Raw genomic sequence first — 15,865 nt, forward strand, 5'->3', positions numbered from 1 at the left:
TTTTAAAATCAGGCACAGTTTGTTATTATTTTTAGGATACTTGAGGCTATACCTTTACACATGGTATTAAGCTACAGCGTTTTCAGTGAGAATTAAACTGAGTGTCATCATTTTCCCTGGATGTCACTTTGCCCCCTTTGGCCTCTTGGCTGTCACTTTCCATAGTCATTGTGACTTTTTGTGTGAATTCATTCTTACTTTTCACATAGGGAGCTGAGATGGGGCTGGGGTCCACTCAGAGCAAGTGGAAATGGAAATGCATATCACGCAGGTAGAGTGCCAGTAAGTAAAAGCCACCCACGGATTCCAAGGTAGCCTTTGAAGTCTTTGGTTTGTCTTTAAGAAGCTGGCTAAGGGTGGAAGCAATGAGTCACACATATCATTTCATGCTTTTCGGTAGGTTCTGGGTCAGCACCTTGTGAACATGCATTGCAGTGCACACTACTAGCTGCTAATGAGTCTGGTTTGTTCCTGTATTTGAACTGACTCTTAAGTGTGGGGGACAATACAGACAGATTAAGTGGTTCTTGGAGTACAGTGATTCCCAGGGAGTCCACATGGCCTTTCATTGAAATCATATTGAAAACTGCATCATATTTTAGAATGGTCCTGTCTGTAGTGTTCTCATTTGAGCATCCTTTGTACTATTTTTGGAGTGACTTGGGAGGCACAGGAGGGTAGACAGGAAGCATTTATTGAATGCCTGGCAGTGAGCCAGGTATTTTTTAATATGTCATTCCACTTACCTTATATCCCTTAGGAACCTATTGAGTGTTCCATTACTATACCCATTTTGCAGATAAGGAAATCAAGGCCTGAGTGACTTGTCTTGCCTCCATCACACCTGTAAGTGGCAGAGCTGAGCGTCTGACTCAGGGGTGTGTGTCCTGCCACTGCATCTCGCTGCTTCTCCAAACACGTGCTTCCTGTGCGCGCCCAGGCTTCTGCGGGTCCTGTCGCTGACCCCAGGGCTCAGCACGGGTCTGTGGACCTGGCTGGCCTGCTCCTCTGTTGTTTGGGTACCTCTGTGGTCAGGAGGAGGATGGGGGTACACTGTCAGGATGGGCCCAGTCCTGCCCTCTGAGATGTGTGACCTGAGGCCTGGAAGGAATCCTGGAATGGAGAGCGTTGGAGGGCTGCCATCTCTGGCATTCCAGGTTGCCCCGGGGAGTTTGTGCTCTGTACCCTCCTTCGTTGTTCTCACTTAGGAGCTCATCTTTTGACATTCGCCAGTGGATATTCTTGGATGTTATCTTGCAGTTTAAATTTCAGTTTTTTGCATTCTCATTCAGCTTGAAGACCAACTTGATGTTACAAGTGAAAAATTGCAAGACTCTAGAATCCCAAGAAGTGGCACATGGTAGAATAATAACTGACTCCATGAGTGTCTTTTTTTCTGTGCTCTTTTTTCTCCTTTCCTCCCCGAATACTAGTGCTTCAAGTATGTGAATTTCTCCAACGCTTACAGAGCGCAGAAGAGAGATCGCCCTGGATGAGCCGTTCTGGAGCCCCCTGCTCCTTTTCTAGAGCATTGGCCTGAGCAACTCAGATTTGCAATTTGTAGGAGAGAACGCTGGCATGGCGTCTGGCAGCTGTGCCCAGTGACCTGCTGTATCCTTGCTTTTGAAGAACTGAAGTTAGATTTGACCCTTTCAAAATGTGAAATGTGATGCATTCTTAACCAACCCAGGTGGCATAGCAAGGACCGGGCCTCCGAGGTCGAGCGGTCCTTGAGCAATTAAGTCTTAACTATGAAATGGATGCTTCCCTTGAGTTTCGTGTTTAGTTCTAAGCTATTAGGAAGCATCACTAGCGTCTCGCTGCAAGTTCAGAAGTGTTATTCATGGAGCGGAATGCTGATACCAGACACCAGTAAGAATATGGATGTTGCAAGTCTCATTTATCAAATTCTCACCATGAATAGAACCCCTGCTATGGCCCGAGGTTCATCCTTCCGCCGTGTCTGGCACAGTGTTGGAGAGTTACACTAACTGCTTGTCACTATGTTGCCTGCATGGGAGTTTGTGGGACAGCAAGGGCTCACAATTCCATGTCTGAAGAATTTTTAAAGAAATCTGATTATAATGAGACATGAGTATTTCACTCTCTACGAACACTTTAACTTCCACAAACGCTTCTTGTAAATCAGAGTGCCCACCCACCGAATTTCTAGTTTCTCTCAGGTTTCTAGTTTCTCCCGTATTTAACACAGGCTCCACTGTCCTCCGAGTCACCATCTATTTGTATTGTCCTGTCTCCAAATGAGAACTAAGCCCAGAAAAGAAAAAGCAATCAAACAAATAAGCAGTGGGAGTGAACTTGGGGAAGGTTGGGAGTTCTGGGTATGAGAAATCCATCCCAGCAAGTCAAATGTGTCTGCAGCTGGGACTCAAGATCTCATTTTATGCAACATGGAATAAAGGCGAGCCCGCCAGGGCCTTTATCCGCATCTGGGTCTGTGCAACCCAGAGATGGGCGAGGCGGCCAGAAGCAGCTGTTATTTCAGTGCAAAGCTGTTTTCAAACCCGGAGCCACTCACAGTCCAAAAACCCTTACAAGTCATGCCTGAATACCTTGAATGTGCCCCATGTAAAAATACACTGCAAGTAGATTGGACATGCCCTATGAATTATACCTTATTTATTATCTTTGAGCCCTCCCTTTTTCCGTCATGCTTTAGAATTATGGGCTGGAGCAGTTCTTAATACTCTATTTATTTTAGGGGAGGAAAATGTTTTTCTTCAACCACAACATTCATGCAATACCAACTGCTGGCAGTTTCCCCAGCATTTAAGGAAATATTGTTGTAAGGCTTTTATGTTCTGTACTTCAATCAGCCAGAGCCAGCAGTATCCCAATAGAAGGACCCTCAACAGACCATTTTCAGCATTTTGCTACAATTAAACTCCTCTGGTTTTAGCCCTCAGGCAATTTAGTACCTTTTTACATATGCACATTATGAACTTTTGACCAGGGTCTAGTAGTCATATATTAGACTACTGCTTTTGAAAGCGGGCTTAACAAGTTCCTCTGAGTATTGCAATTGGAGTCAGTCGTGGAAAAGGTAATTTAAGCAACTTGCAGCGAGGCCATTCTGAATCTCAGCGATGATCCTAAATATCTCTCTCGCTCTCTTGCTGTCTCTCCTTTTCTTTCTTTCTTTCTTTTTTTTTCCCCCCCCTTGTTTCCTCTGGAAGCTGGTAGCAAGAGCTTTCAGAGCCTGTGATTGATCTTTTATTCAGTAGCTAACGAGGGCTGTGATTCTATTAGCGTGCTACAAGGCAAGAGAACAGTGATTTAATGAAGTGTCTAGTGAGCCGGCCATAGATTTATCCTGTTGTCGCTAATTTGCAGGGCCGTCGCGAGCATAAAGGAAACTGCGCTCACACCGCTATTAAGCAGGTATTTCCTTAGTAAATTGTTGTAAGGTCAGGTGCAGTTATCTCGGCCACAGCAATGCCTTACCTCTTCAGTGTCTGCAGATGACAGCCGCCGTGCCGAGCGCGCACTGAAGTGGAACGGGGAGATCAGAGGTCCGTCTCCAAGTCGCCCTGAGCAGAGGCAGGAGCAGATGAACTGCCAAGTAGGAGTAATAGAGCCATAATTGGTGATTAGAACTGGGAAGGCGCAATAACATCTTAATACAAACTGGCGTATGTTATAGTTACTGTCAGTTGCTGTAAACTCGCCTTGTCGCCTGGACTAGTTGCTTTTCCCTTGATAAGCGCTGCGAAACGAGGCAGCGGGCACTGGGATGGCAACACGCGGGCGGCCACACTGCAGCTGCCTCGCGGTGTCCTGCCCCGTCCCTGCTGTTTTTCTTGGGCACCGGCACTTGCGCCCGCTGACTGCACCACAGCAGCCTTTCCCCACCGCCCTGGGAGAACCGTGATTTCCTAAATGTCCTCCCATCGCCCCTCTTCCCCGATGCAGTGACATTTATGCACAGTGGCTTTGAGGCCCGTCGAACTTTTGTTTTATTTGCCTTTGCCACTGGGGGAGGTACTTGCCTCGTGTCAAATCCATATCCCACTACAATTCCGTGTTCCCAGTAACAGGTTTGGTCTTACCATGCCAGAAAGAAAATATGCAGCATTGAGGAATTTTGCCTTGGTGATCAGCATTTTTCAGACTGCGTGGGGCTATTGCAAGAGCAGTTCCCATGTCTGAGGTGCTTGTAGGTGGTGTTCATCCGTGGGAAAGGCTAATCAGAGAGATTCTTTTACGACGTTTAATGAAATGCCAGGCTTGCTAAAAGGACAGTCCTTGAAAAACAAGATGTCCAACTGCAAGTTCATACCTGGCTGCTGACTTTTCTCTGCTCTGCAGCATAATGATTCTTTAAATTCACAAAAGAAAAAGCTATCCAGCACTGTCCAGACACACTGAGCAGCTGTCATTATTGGTAAATGTAGGATGGGCCACTGGTTTTGTTTTGAGTGGGTGAGGGGTTGGTGGGCTGCCTCAGAGTGAACAATGAGATGAGATGAGACAGTATGCATGGATGGATTTTACTGATTGGCACATAGTAGGTTCTCAATAAATCATTTTGGTTCTGTGGTTGAAGAGACTGTTGTGCAAAGCCCTGTCATCAGGTCCTTACCCTGACCGTCAAGGTTGGGCGTTTTTCGCACTTGCTTCATCCCAGGGCTGATCCACGTTAGGTTCATTATGGTTTATGGTCAAATAGAGTTTAACGGAGTGCTTTATAACGGGGCCCTGTTTGCAAATGATCACGTGGATGATTCAAAGCGTGACTCACACTTCCCGATTTCCTGCTCTGGGCCTTTGGGCCTCAGGACCGTTGTGCCCACTGTGTAATGCAGTGTAGCTGCCTCCACGGGTCTCCCTCCCATGCCGCCGAAATTCCAGTGTGGGATCAGAACCTGGGACTCACGGGCAGGGGTCTGTGGTGGAGTAGCTGAAGCAGATCTGAGCCCACCTCCATCCGCCGGAGCCCTCTCTGGGCCTGGGAATGGCTCTGTCTGGTTTATCTCAGACATGTGGCATGAGGAGCACGACTTGTAAGGCTTCTCACTTAGCACTGTGGCCAAGGGGCATACTGGCATATTTGATGCCAAACAGAATTGAAAGGGAAGAAGGGAAAGAGGGATGGAGGGAGAGGAGGTGGGGTGGGGGGTAGAGGGAGAGAGTGAGGAAGGGAGGAATTAACTAAGCACAGTCCGGAGTCCCTGCTGCTTCCTGGGTCCACACAAGGCAGCATGACCAAGTCATGAATTGGGATCACAGTGCCCAGTGACTAGTATTTATTGAGGGCCTACTGTGCCCATATCTCATTTCATCTTCACAGCATTCCCCCTCTTATAGACAATAAAGCTGCAGTTTAGAAGCCATTTCAGAAGCAAGGCAGGACTTGAGCCCTATCCGTCTGCACGTCCCCCTCTGCCCCATTTCACGGTGTGTCCCCCTTTGTCCCTGGGAAGCCTCATCTCTAGAGGTCTGATGATGGCTGCCCCTCCCTTTCATCTATGAACAGGTCCCCACTCAGTCCCCTTGTTGGGCAACGGGTGCTGCACTCTCCGTTCTGATGCGGGGCGCATTGCTGCGCCTTCAGTAAGGACAGTCAGAGAAAGGAGAAAGAGAACTATAAAAATTCCCACTTCTAATGTGGATGAATAATCTAGATTGGAGATCATACTGAATTAAACCTACAAGCCACTCAGCCTGCTGTGTCGTTTCCCTAAGTGGCCCTGAGGGAAGATTTGTTAAAGAATTGTCTGTTTTATCCCATGACCCCAAGCTCAAAGGTTGGGGCAATATCCCTGAATAATGTGCCTCTTTGCTAATAACCACATGGGCCCATAGTCTCCTAATTTCACACGCTTTCCAGGAATGTGGTAGTATTTTCCACTTACACAACCCATGTTGGTAATAAGCTCCCCATATAAATGCACCTTGCTGAGTAATACCCATCCTCAGAGGGCATGAGTCGTGTAATCAATTGATGTTTTTTAAAGTGTTCTGTGTTTCATGGATTCTTTTTCATTTTTGAGGACCTGAGCTTTAGAATCAGAGTTGCATTCAGACGGGCTTAATTTTATATTAAATAAAGGGGGTTAACACATCTGAAGCCAAAGGCCACATATAATGTGATTCCATTTATATAAAACATCCAGAACAGGGCAAATTGCTAGAGACACACTGCACGCCGGTGTTGCCTGGGGTTGGGGGGGACGAGTGGGTGCTAGGGGCATGGGGTTTCCTTTAGGGGGATGGAAATGTTTTGGAACTAGAAGAGGTGGTGCTTGCACAACTTTGTGAAAGTACTGAACGCCACTGAATTGCACACTTTGAAGTGGTTGGTTAATTCTGTGATGCATGAATTTCACCTGAGTAAAGAAAAACAGGTTAACACGGAGGAGAGATGTTTTTGGCATGTGGGGCATACATAGTAAGCTGTTTTTTCCTTTTCTTACTTATGTACTAAACAACCCCACCATTACAGCACGGGCAGGAAATGACTGGGGCTGTGTGTAGTGCCAGGTAAACAGAGCTCAGACAGGGACCCCACCTGCCCTGCATGGTGTTGTGTACGGAGCCTCAGAGCCGGGCACTTTGATTATCATTTCTTGACCATGTAATCAGTTTATTATGTGTTTGCGTGTATTATTAATAATGTGTACCTTGAAAAATCTATGTGCATTATAGTCTTTGATCTCACCATGAATTTCAAAGCCAAAGATTCCTTCTTTTTTTTTTTTAATTTTTAAGAAACTAGAATGGAAATAATTAAAAACATTCTCCCTCTCCTTTCTAGTGGAGAACTTCCTCTGGACCTCCATCCATACTAATAACATGTATGTGTGTGCATGTGTGTGTTAATGAGGTATGGATGCATGTGTGTGGTATATATACATATACTCACCTATATACACATGCATACACATATGCATACCCACATGATACATACGTACATAGTCTAAGGAGAGAATTGTAAAGCAAATATTTGATCCAAGCTTACTGTATTCTAGAGGTGAGGAGTATTTAAATACAAGACTTACGCATCTTGTAGATTAAAACAAAAATTAAAGACTCTAGACTCCAGCACCATCAAAGGCACTCTTTTCATTGTTCTTTTATTGTTTATTGACTTCAAAAAGACTTTTTAGTTTAAACTGACTTTAATGTCTCTTGAATGCTCTTTTGTAAAGTGGCTTTGAAAACTCAGAATTAATGTCTTCATTAAGTGGAGAAAAATCTTGGGGAAAAATATAACTGTAACTTGGCTTTCATTAGAGCAGAAAGAGATAAAAGTTTTGCTTCATTAATGTCTGTTTTCCCTATGTTCAGAATTATAAGGGAAAAGGGAGGTGGAAATTAGTGCTGATAAAAGCTTAACATTGACACAGCGCTGAAACATTTTTCCTCTTTCTTAGAATTTAGAGGAACATATTGGAATCTTGTAGGTGCCCTGTCTCTCTGGATTTAACATGACTCCAGACCCAGGGACACCAGTCACCCTGACTCTTTCCACGTTTGGCTTCATTTTCTTTCTTTTTTATTTTTTTCTCCAACCCTTGTTCAGAAATTGACTGTGTGGGATGGGGTCTGTTGATATGTTTTCCATTATTGAGAAAGCTCCATCCTGTCTCTGCTGCTTTTCAAGCCTCCAGTCAGAGCTGATCTCTTTCAGGAAGTCTGTCATGACTGCCCCAGCTGCTGGCACCCACAGATCCCTTTGCACTGGATTGTCACTCTTCTGTGGCCTTTCCCTGCCCCCTGGTCAGCTGCTCTTTCCAGAGAGCAGATGTGCACCTTAGGTTTAGGAATGTCCTTCTGGGCTGCCTCTTCTTTTTTTTCAAACTCCACGGGGAGCTGAACCCCAGGCTCTTTGACCTGTGATGTTCTACCAGCGCTGCCGCTCACACTGGTTGCCTTTTTCTTTTCTCCATATTATTAACAGCAAAGGGGGGATTGTGCAGAGGAGCGCCACCCATCCGAGTTCAAACTGAGTTTCTGGATCCAGCATGTGGCCTCTATGCCTCCCATGGAATGCAGTTCCTGGAGCAGCCTCTCCTGGTGCATTTTCGGCACCTCTTAGAAGGAATGCCAAGCCTTCGTTTCTCTGTGCATGTCAGTAATCCTGAGAGAGAGAGCGGACAGAATGGCCCAGTGGAAAAAGCACCGCACTTGGAATAAAACAGACCCCCGTGCAAGTCCTGTGTCTGCTAGATACTGGCTCTTGACCTCTAGGGTAGGTTGCTGAACCTGCCTTTCTCATCTATAAAGTGGGGATGATAGTATTTACTTCAAAGAGTTGTGGATAGATGAAATGAAGTAGATTAGGCCGCAGTGATAACACCCCACAGCCACCTACTTCGGCATTATGACAGATCTGCTCTGGCTCTTTGTTTTTAAGTAGCTAATGCTTAAAAAGACTTCCCTTTTTACCTGTTCTCCCCTCCCCAGCACCAAAAGTATATTCAAGAGGGTAACTTCCAATATCATGATGTCTTTACTTAGTAGCTCCAAACATCTTGGGTATCTTTATTGTGTCTCTCCATAGATAGGTGGATGGATAGATTGATTTTGTTTTGACACCTGTGCAGTCCTGCTAGCCTTACTCTTTTTCAAGTGTTCAAATGCCATTGAGTCATAGGTTTCAGATATAAACACTGAGAGTTTTCAGTGGCACTGCGTCACCCTGGGTTTGTTACGTAAACCCTCAGGGATATTAATACCCTCTACTGAGAAGGGTAATTGAGCCTCCAAACCACCCAAGATTTCTGCCTGTAAAATATTTAAGGACTGGTGCTATAAAGCCATTTCCCTTAAGCAGTTTGTTTTCCACCCAGGAGCAGAACAAGGAGAATATGACTCAGAGTAACTTACAAAAGCCAAACTCTTAAGCTACAAAAGGCATCTCCTCACAATAGCTCTTGGAGAAGGGCTGAAGGCAAACAGAAAGTAAACAGAGAGGCGACCAGGATTCTGAAATTGAGACGACAGGGCTCCACAATGCGGTGTGATGATGGTGCTATAAATCACCCATTCAGTGTTCAGCTAGACTTTCCCTGGGAGAGCATATCATGGAGTGTGCACGAGGGCTTTTTGATAAAAGGGACCAAGTTAAAAGATGTGAAAACAGAACTTTACAAGCATGGCAGGCTGCCAGGACATCTCTGAGCACCTCGCACGTAGCGGGGCAGAGTCTCTGCGTTTAGCTTGCATGTGGACAACGAGGCTGGACCTGCAGGCTTGTGATTGCCTCTGCCAGTTTGCTGAAGTGTCGTCAGCCTGCTTTCCTGAGAAGACCATCCTCCTTGAGCTGTAGTGGCCAAGGTGAGGTGACCGTGGATGACACTTAGGGATGAATCTGAAGCAAGCCAACATGTGTCACCTGAGATAAGTGCCCAAAGATGTGAAGGAAATTCTTAGGCACTTTTGGCAGACATATAAATTTTAGATTGAGGTATTGTGAAATAAGAAACAAGCCCGCATGTATACAGTGGCTCAAACATGGTTAAAGTGTTTTTTTTTTTTTAATGTAAAGTCCGAAGTTGACTGTTCCATATTAGCAGGCAGCTCTCTTCCATGGGGTAACTCAGGGACCCAAGGTCTTTCCATCTTGTGGTTCGGTCACCTACCACCTGGCTCCTAAGGCTGCCTTGGTTGTGTGCTTCCAGCTGGTGGAAGAGGCCAGAATATCACGTATCATGTGTGTGTGTGGGGGGTGCATTTTAAGGACAAGGTCCGGGAGTGGCACACATCTCTGAAATGTAAGAGGCTAGGAAATGTAGTGGAGCCGTGTGCTCAGGGAGAAGAGCAAACAGGTTGGGCGAACAGATAGCACCGCAAGTCTTTTCCTTGGCACATGTACGGCTGGTTATTTGCTTATGCTAGGTCACTTTGTAGTCTAAGTTCAGTTCAGTTTTTTTGCCAAAGTTCTTCATCTGATTGACTCTGGAGATAGCCAGAGATAGATAAATCATGCTGCCTGCCTTCCACCCTCCCGGCCTCTGGGAGAAGTAGACCCCATTCATACTGTCCAGTGTGCAAGGAGCCCTTGTCTGCTGTCCACATGAAAGAGTGGAAAGGAGGATGCTGTGCCCACCTTCATGGCCCCTCTAGCAGCTCAGGGCAGTTGCATGACAGTTCTGGCCAACAAGGAAAAGCAGAAATCTGCCTGGACCTTCAGGGAGACCTTCTACTTTTGGATGAAGAGCCAGGGCGTCGCTGCTGTCTCCTTCCCTTTCTTCCTGCCCCAGATGCAGGTTTGACGCCAAGAGCTGCAGCAGCCCTTTTGTTATCAAGAAGCAACATGCAGGAGGGGAAGTCACAGGAGCGGCAGAGGGACTAGCCCTCACCTTGTAGCACTGCTGCAGGACAGTCAGTCATGTTTCTTCATCCAATACATGCACCTCCCTCACCCTCCACCCCTGATTAATGAGCCACCAATAAACACTGATGCAAATGCAGAATGCAGGTTTAAGGGAGATTCAGGATAATCCTTGGGGGCGAGGCTTCTTTGGGAATACAACAGTCATCCCTCACCCCATTTGTCTGTCTGAACATTTGCAAGTAATTGTGTTCTTCTTCAGTTGGGAAGCACTCCAGTGCAGTGTTTCTAGAAAGTTGCCAGCTTTGACATAGGAAGACTTCACCTGTCAGAGTCTTCTCATCAGCACATTTTTGATGTGACGATGTGGGATGTGGTGATCTCAGAACTTTGCATTGTGCATGAAATCCCTGAAGTGAGACTTGAACTTCTTGCCTTTCCTATTATTATTGCCTCTTTTGCTCTGACTTTGTACTGAGATCCATCTATATTAGGGTAATTGCCTCATGCTGCTTAAAAATCCTTCTTTGGGCCACACTGGATAGAACATAAAAAACATGTAAGCATGCATACCTGAACATCATTTGAGCTCAACTAGGCTAGAGTTTCTATAACTCTTAATCAGAATAATAGTATTAGCAATAATAATAATAAGGGTTTTCCATGTCAAGGAATAGGGTAAATGTCATCATGTGCTAGATGTATGACTTATTAATAAACTTTAAAGCTCTTTAGTACATCAATTTGCAGTGTTTTTTTCCCCCTATTCTCCAAAGTGATTCGAAATAACTGATCAATTTTTGATTCTACATGTACTTGAAATACACTAAATATGCCTTGTCAGAAATATAACATAATTTAGACATTTTACCTTATTCAGTAAAGTAAGAGTTTATTATTTCAACTAGTTATTATGACTGTGATTGAGATGGTCTCTGCCAGTTTTGAGTGTGCACATATTTTTCTCAGGCACCTCTGCTTGCAGTGGTCGAAAGGTTGATGCAAAATCAAAGTTGAAAGAGGACAAAGTAATACTGTAAATATCAGTCCTGGTATATATTTCACATGTAAATGCCCACCATGTAGAAGCACCAGTGCTAAGGGTTGGTGGCCTACTGTGTTCCTATAACCTGCTGCATTAACAATGGGATTACTATGCAGGGTCAGAGGTAACACGGTCAACCTCATATCTTATAAGCCAAGGCCACTGTGCCTCTAATCCTGAGTAATTCAAAGTCATCAGTTCTCAAAATCTTTGTCTATTTTTAAGTAATGGAAAATTTTGGGGCCTTAAAATTGTTTCTTTAGAACGTTTAGTATATAAATTTCTTTTCATAGGAATTAAGCTATCTAATCATAGAATTTTGTTCTGAGATATAGAGTATGGGATGAATGATTGACAAGTCAAGACAGGTTACTGGTCTACCTCCCTCCTGGCTAGTCTGTGGTCTAGCACAGGAAACAGCAAACAATGGGCCCCAGGCCAGATCTCACCCACTGTCTGTTTTGGTGCAGCCTGCAAGATAAGAATTCTTTTTACATTTTTAAATGGCTGAAAAAATATTAAAAATAGTTTTTTGCAATACATGAGAACAGTATGAAATTTTAATTTGACTGTCCATAAATAAAGTTTTATTGGGAACATAGCCTTGCTCATCCATTTACGTATTGTGTGTGGCTGCTGTATATCATTACAATGGCGGAATTGAGTAGTGGCTACAGATAAGATATGATCTGCAAAGCTGAAAATATTTACTAACTATCCGTTTACAGGCAAGTTTGCCAACACCTAGTGCAAGTGATGTACTTACCTATAAGCAGACGCAATTAAGGAGCTATTTTGCCCACCTACTCCAAGTGAAATGAGAAGTTAGGATGTGTTCTTGTCTTAAATGCTGGTGTGGCTCTCATGGCTGCTTTTGGGAATTCTTTCTCCAACAAGCCCCAGTCCTGACTTTCCCTGTCTACCTTACTCTTTATTCCCAGGTCTTTGCAAACCAGATTGTAAGGTGTTACAGCCAATTAGCAGTTCTCTGCAGGCCAAAAAGAGTCACCTCTAAGATTATTGAGCTATCGTGTGGCATAGCAGGCCAAGTCCTTGCCACATGCACACTGTCATTCCCATTCTGTAGTTACACGTAATTTAGGGATGATGAGGGGAAAGTGGTCTCTCTTTATCTGCTAATTCCTTGGAGGAAGTTCTGTTCAGAATGAACAGTCTTGAAATGTGTAATAAAATTACCTATCAAGACCACTTTTACAGAGAAATTTAAATGTGATAATAAGAATAAAAGAAAATGAAGTGACATTGAGGGTATCTTTACAACAGCTCTTGGGCTTGACTGGTAAGCACACTGTAAAATGACTTTTATACATTTATGGATTGAAATGGTTCTGCTGAAATTTTACGTGTTAACATTGTTCAAACTTCCATTACTAACACCTCACACATTGTTACAAACGGTTTCATATTTGACATTTTGATCATACTAACCTGGAACATTTTGCACTGAAGCTCTCATTTCCTGGATGGGAAGGTTCTGCCTATTTTGGTTTTAGTACTTTTCTATAGGAAACCAAAATAGTATGTTTGTAAATTCTATCCTGATGCATTCTGTAAACTGATCCTCAGAGAAAGAATTGTGTAGAGATGGAGAAAGCTTCAATATTTTATTTGCCAGATTGGTGTGGGTAGAAAATAAAGATTTTTTTGTTAAATTTGGTCCCATCCTTTTCAGATTTTCTTCTTTGCTTTTCCTTAAAGCTTCTACTATTCAGACTACAGTTATAACTGCACCTTGTTTTTTTATTATTACAGCTTTATTGAGATATAATTCACATATCGCCCGGCTCACTCATTTAAAGTGTACACCCTAATGGCCCCTAGTATATGCATGGAACTGTTTTTAGGGCATTTTTATTACCCTGAAAAGAAAGCCTGCACCCCGTGGCTGTCATCTGCCATACTCCCACTCCCCCTGCCAGCCTTAGGCAACCACGAATCTACTTTCTGTCTCCATAGTTTTGTCTTTCCTGGACATTTCATGTAAGTGGGATCATGCAATACATGGTCTTTTGTGATTGGCTTCTTTCACTTAACATAATGTTTTCAAGGTACTATGTCTTATTTTTCAGTCTCTTGTTATTTCTTTCCTCTAAACTTAAAAAAAAAGAATAAGTGTATGTACAGAAATTTGTAGCCTATTTTAAGCATGCAAAGTCAATTGGATTCGTATTTGTAACCACTGTGGGAGCTGGCAGCGCCTACCCCGTCGAGCAGTTCTGCAAGTGCCGGCTGTGTCCGTAAATGTATGTTTGTTAACGTGAAGACTAATGCTGCCTGCTCAGGCCCCCAAATCTCCCTCAGCACAGCTGTAGGCACTTTCCGAAGAAAGGCCAGCTTATGGTAGGATCAAGTGCAGAACTGTCCTTTCAGAAACATGATGCGAACACCACCAGGATCTCAGATGTCAGAAGCTGCTGCTTCACCTCATCCTCCTCGTCTTCATCTTCTCCATGCTGGGCACTGGGGGGCACGTCTTCCTTGTAGTGTTTTGGGCTCTCCTTTGCCTAAATGCGCTGCATCAGCACCTTCTTGAAGCATGGTCATTCTTGAGTTAGGAGCTTTTGGTAGATGCATAAGTTTGTTTTGTAAATATTTTTCTTCTTTCTTCTTGGAGTTTTCCAGAAGAGCTCAGGACTTGCTTTGTTATACATGAGTCCTTTATAAAGCTGAGGTCTGGTTTTACAAGGATGCATTTGAAGATAACCTGAGCCGTGGTTTTCATTTTGATGGGCACAGAGTGCTCACTGCACCTTTTAGAGATAAGAACCTTTTAAATAAAAGTAAGAAAAAGAGGTATTCAAGAACGGGTCTCTTACTGATCTATAATACACACGGGCGGAGTTCAGATGTGGACCTCTCTGGGTTCCTCCTTTCCTCCAGTCCTCCCCGCGTTTCTCTCTGGGTGATGACCATCTGCCAGTCGGTCAGGAATGGCGCACGGAAACCTGTGTAGTGTTGTCATTTTCCCAAATCCAGGCCAGTCTCGGCCGGGAGGCAGATGGTGAGCTTACGGGACAGAATCAGAGCACAGGCATTCGTTTTCCTTTCAAGACCTGTGCCCCATTACCACGGACTATTCAAAGTCCGCTTAAGTTAGAGCTAGCTAATCGCTTCCTCAGTGGAAGCCCTGAATGAGTTTTAAAGTGAACCGCCTCTCTCCAAGTGCTAAGTAGCCAACACAATGGGCGATTGAGAGAGCGGAGACTCATTTAAAGAGGTTGTTCTGTACGCTTCCACCTTGTCTCTCCCTCTCTCCTCCTCTCTCCCTCCTTTCCTCCGTCAGTTCCTTCTTCCTTCCTTTTTCTCCTGTCATTTAACCATAATAAATACGATGGGGTTGTATCTGTAGACTTTTGCTGGTAATTAAATAAATTATTTATACATTTAACGCAATCTTGAATTACTAGGTGGTCATCTTAGGCACTCAAAAGTGTAAGAGCTCTTGAAAGCAATATCCAAGCATAGATATTCCATGACACGTCTTACAATCTAAATATTGCTTTTAGTGTAATCGAAGAAGCAAGAGTAGTCACAGCAGTTGATGGACTATTTTTCAAATTGATTTCAAAAATGTATTTAAGGGGATGATCTTCTAGTCTAGATTACCTATTGATTTTTAATATGAAAAGCTCATTATGTAAGCAGTAACTGCATATAAAAACCTAGCAAACCTTTGCATAAATCCTTTAATTGAATTTCCAGAGCCTGCGGTTCTACTTTTTTTTTAATTAAATCTATTTCTTTTTTTAAGTGTTACTGTGTAATTTGCATGCTGTGAAGAGGCCCTGTCCCAGATAAAGTGCCGTTGATCCTTATTAAACCTCACCTCTGGGCTTGCTTAAAACTAACTGGAAAAATTAAAGTGTTATGCCGCAATGCACTTATAGCTTATGTGATAGGATTATGGAAAAAATAATAAAACTAATTTCCAGGAGAGAATTTATAATGTCAGATTTTATTTTTTTCAGTTTGATAATTGATAGTGAAATCATATCATATATATAAATCATATTTTAGCCTATAAACTGAAATGGCAATTAGAAAAGATAATATATACTTGATGTAAAAGCATCATGTTACGTGCGGATAATCTTTTGGCACTTTAATTTTTTAATTGTGGAAGGAAAGGATTATGAATTGAAGTCTAACACATAAAATGATGGGTTTCCTTTGAAAAATCTGGTTCTTTTACTATGCACTATGTTAGTAGTTCTTTGATTTTAGTGTGAGGAAGTATAAAAGATATAGAGAAAGATGTTCTGGGTATGTTCGTGCTAAAATGTATGTATTAGAATTACCAAGGGAAAGAAAAATATAAGAGCGGCAATAGGTTTTTCTATTTTTTAATACCTAACATTTGTTATTTTAAAAGCAATAAAATCCCCTAAAGAAATATTCATAATCAATAAGAACACAAAATATGGAATATATTAACTGTGTTATAAAAATGTTTGTAGTATTGCACAAAATGAAAAACACAGCAAGCTCTGTATGGTTTA

General features: G+C 43.2%; 1 protein-coding gene across 5 annotated transcripts in view; it reads left to right on the forward strand.

Annotated features, from left to right (window-relative positions):
* The window catches only part of WWOX (WW domain containing oxidoreductase), a 901,165-nt gene that overhangs the window by 296,956 nt on the left and 588,344 nt on the right, over positions 1-15,865 (forward strand). The gene's annotated exons all lie outside the window — the stretch shown is intronic.

This window comes from Manis javanica, chromosome 17, assembly GCF_040802235.1.
Source record: "Manis javanica isolate MJ-LG chromosome 17, MJ_LKY, whole genome shotgun sequence".
NCBI lineage: Eukaryota > Metazoa > Chordata > Mammalia > Pholidota > Manidae > Manis > Manis javanica.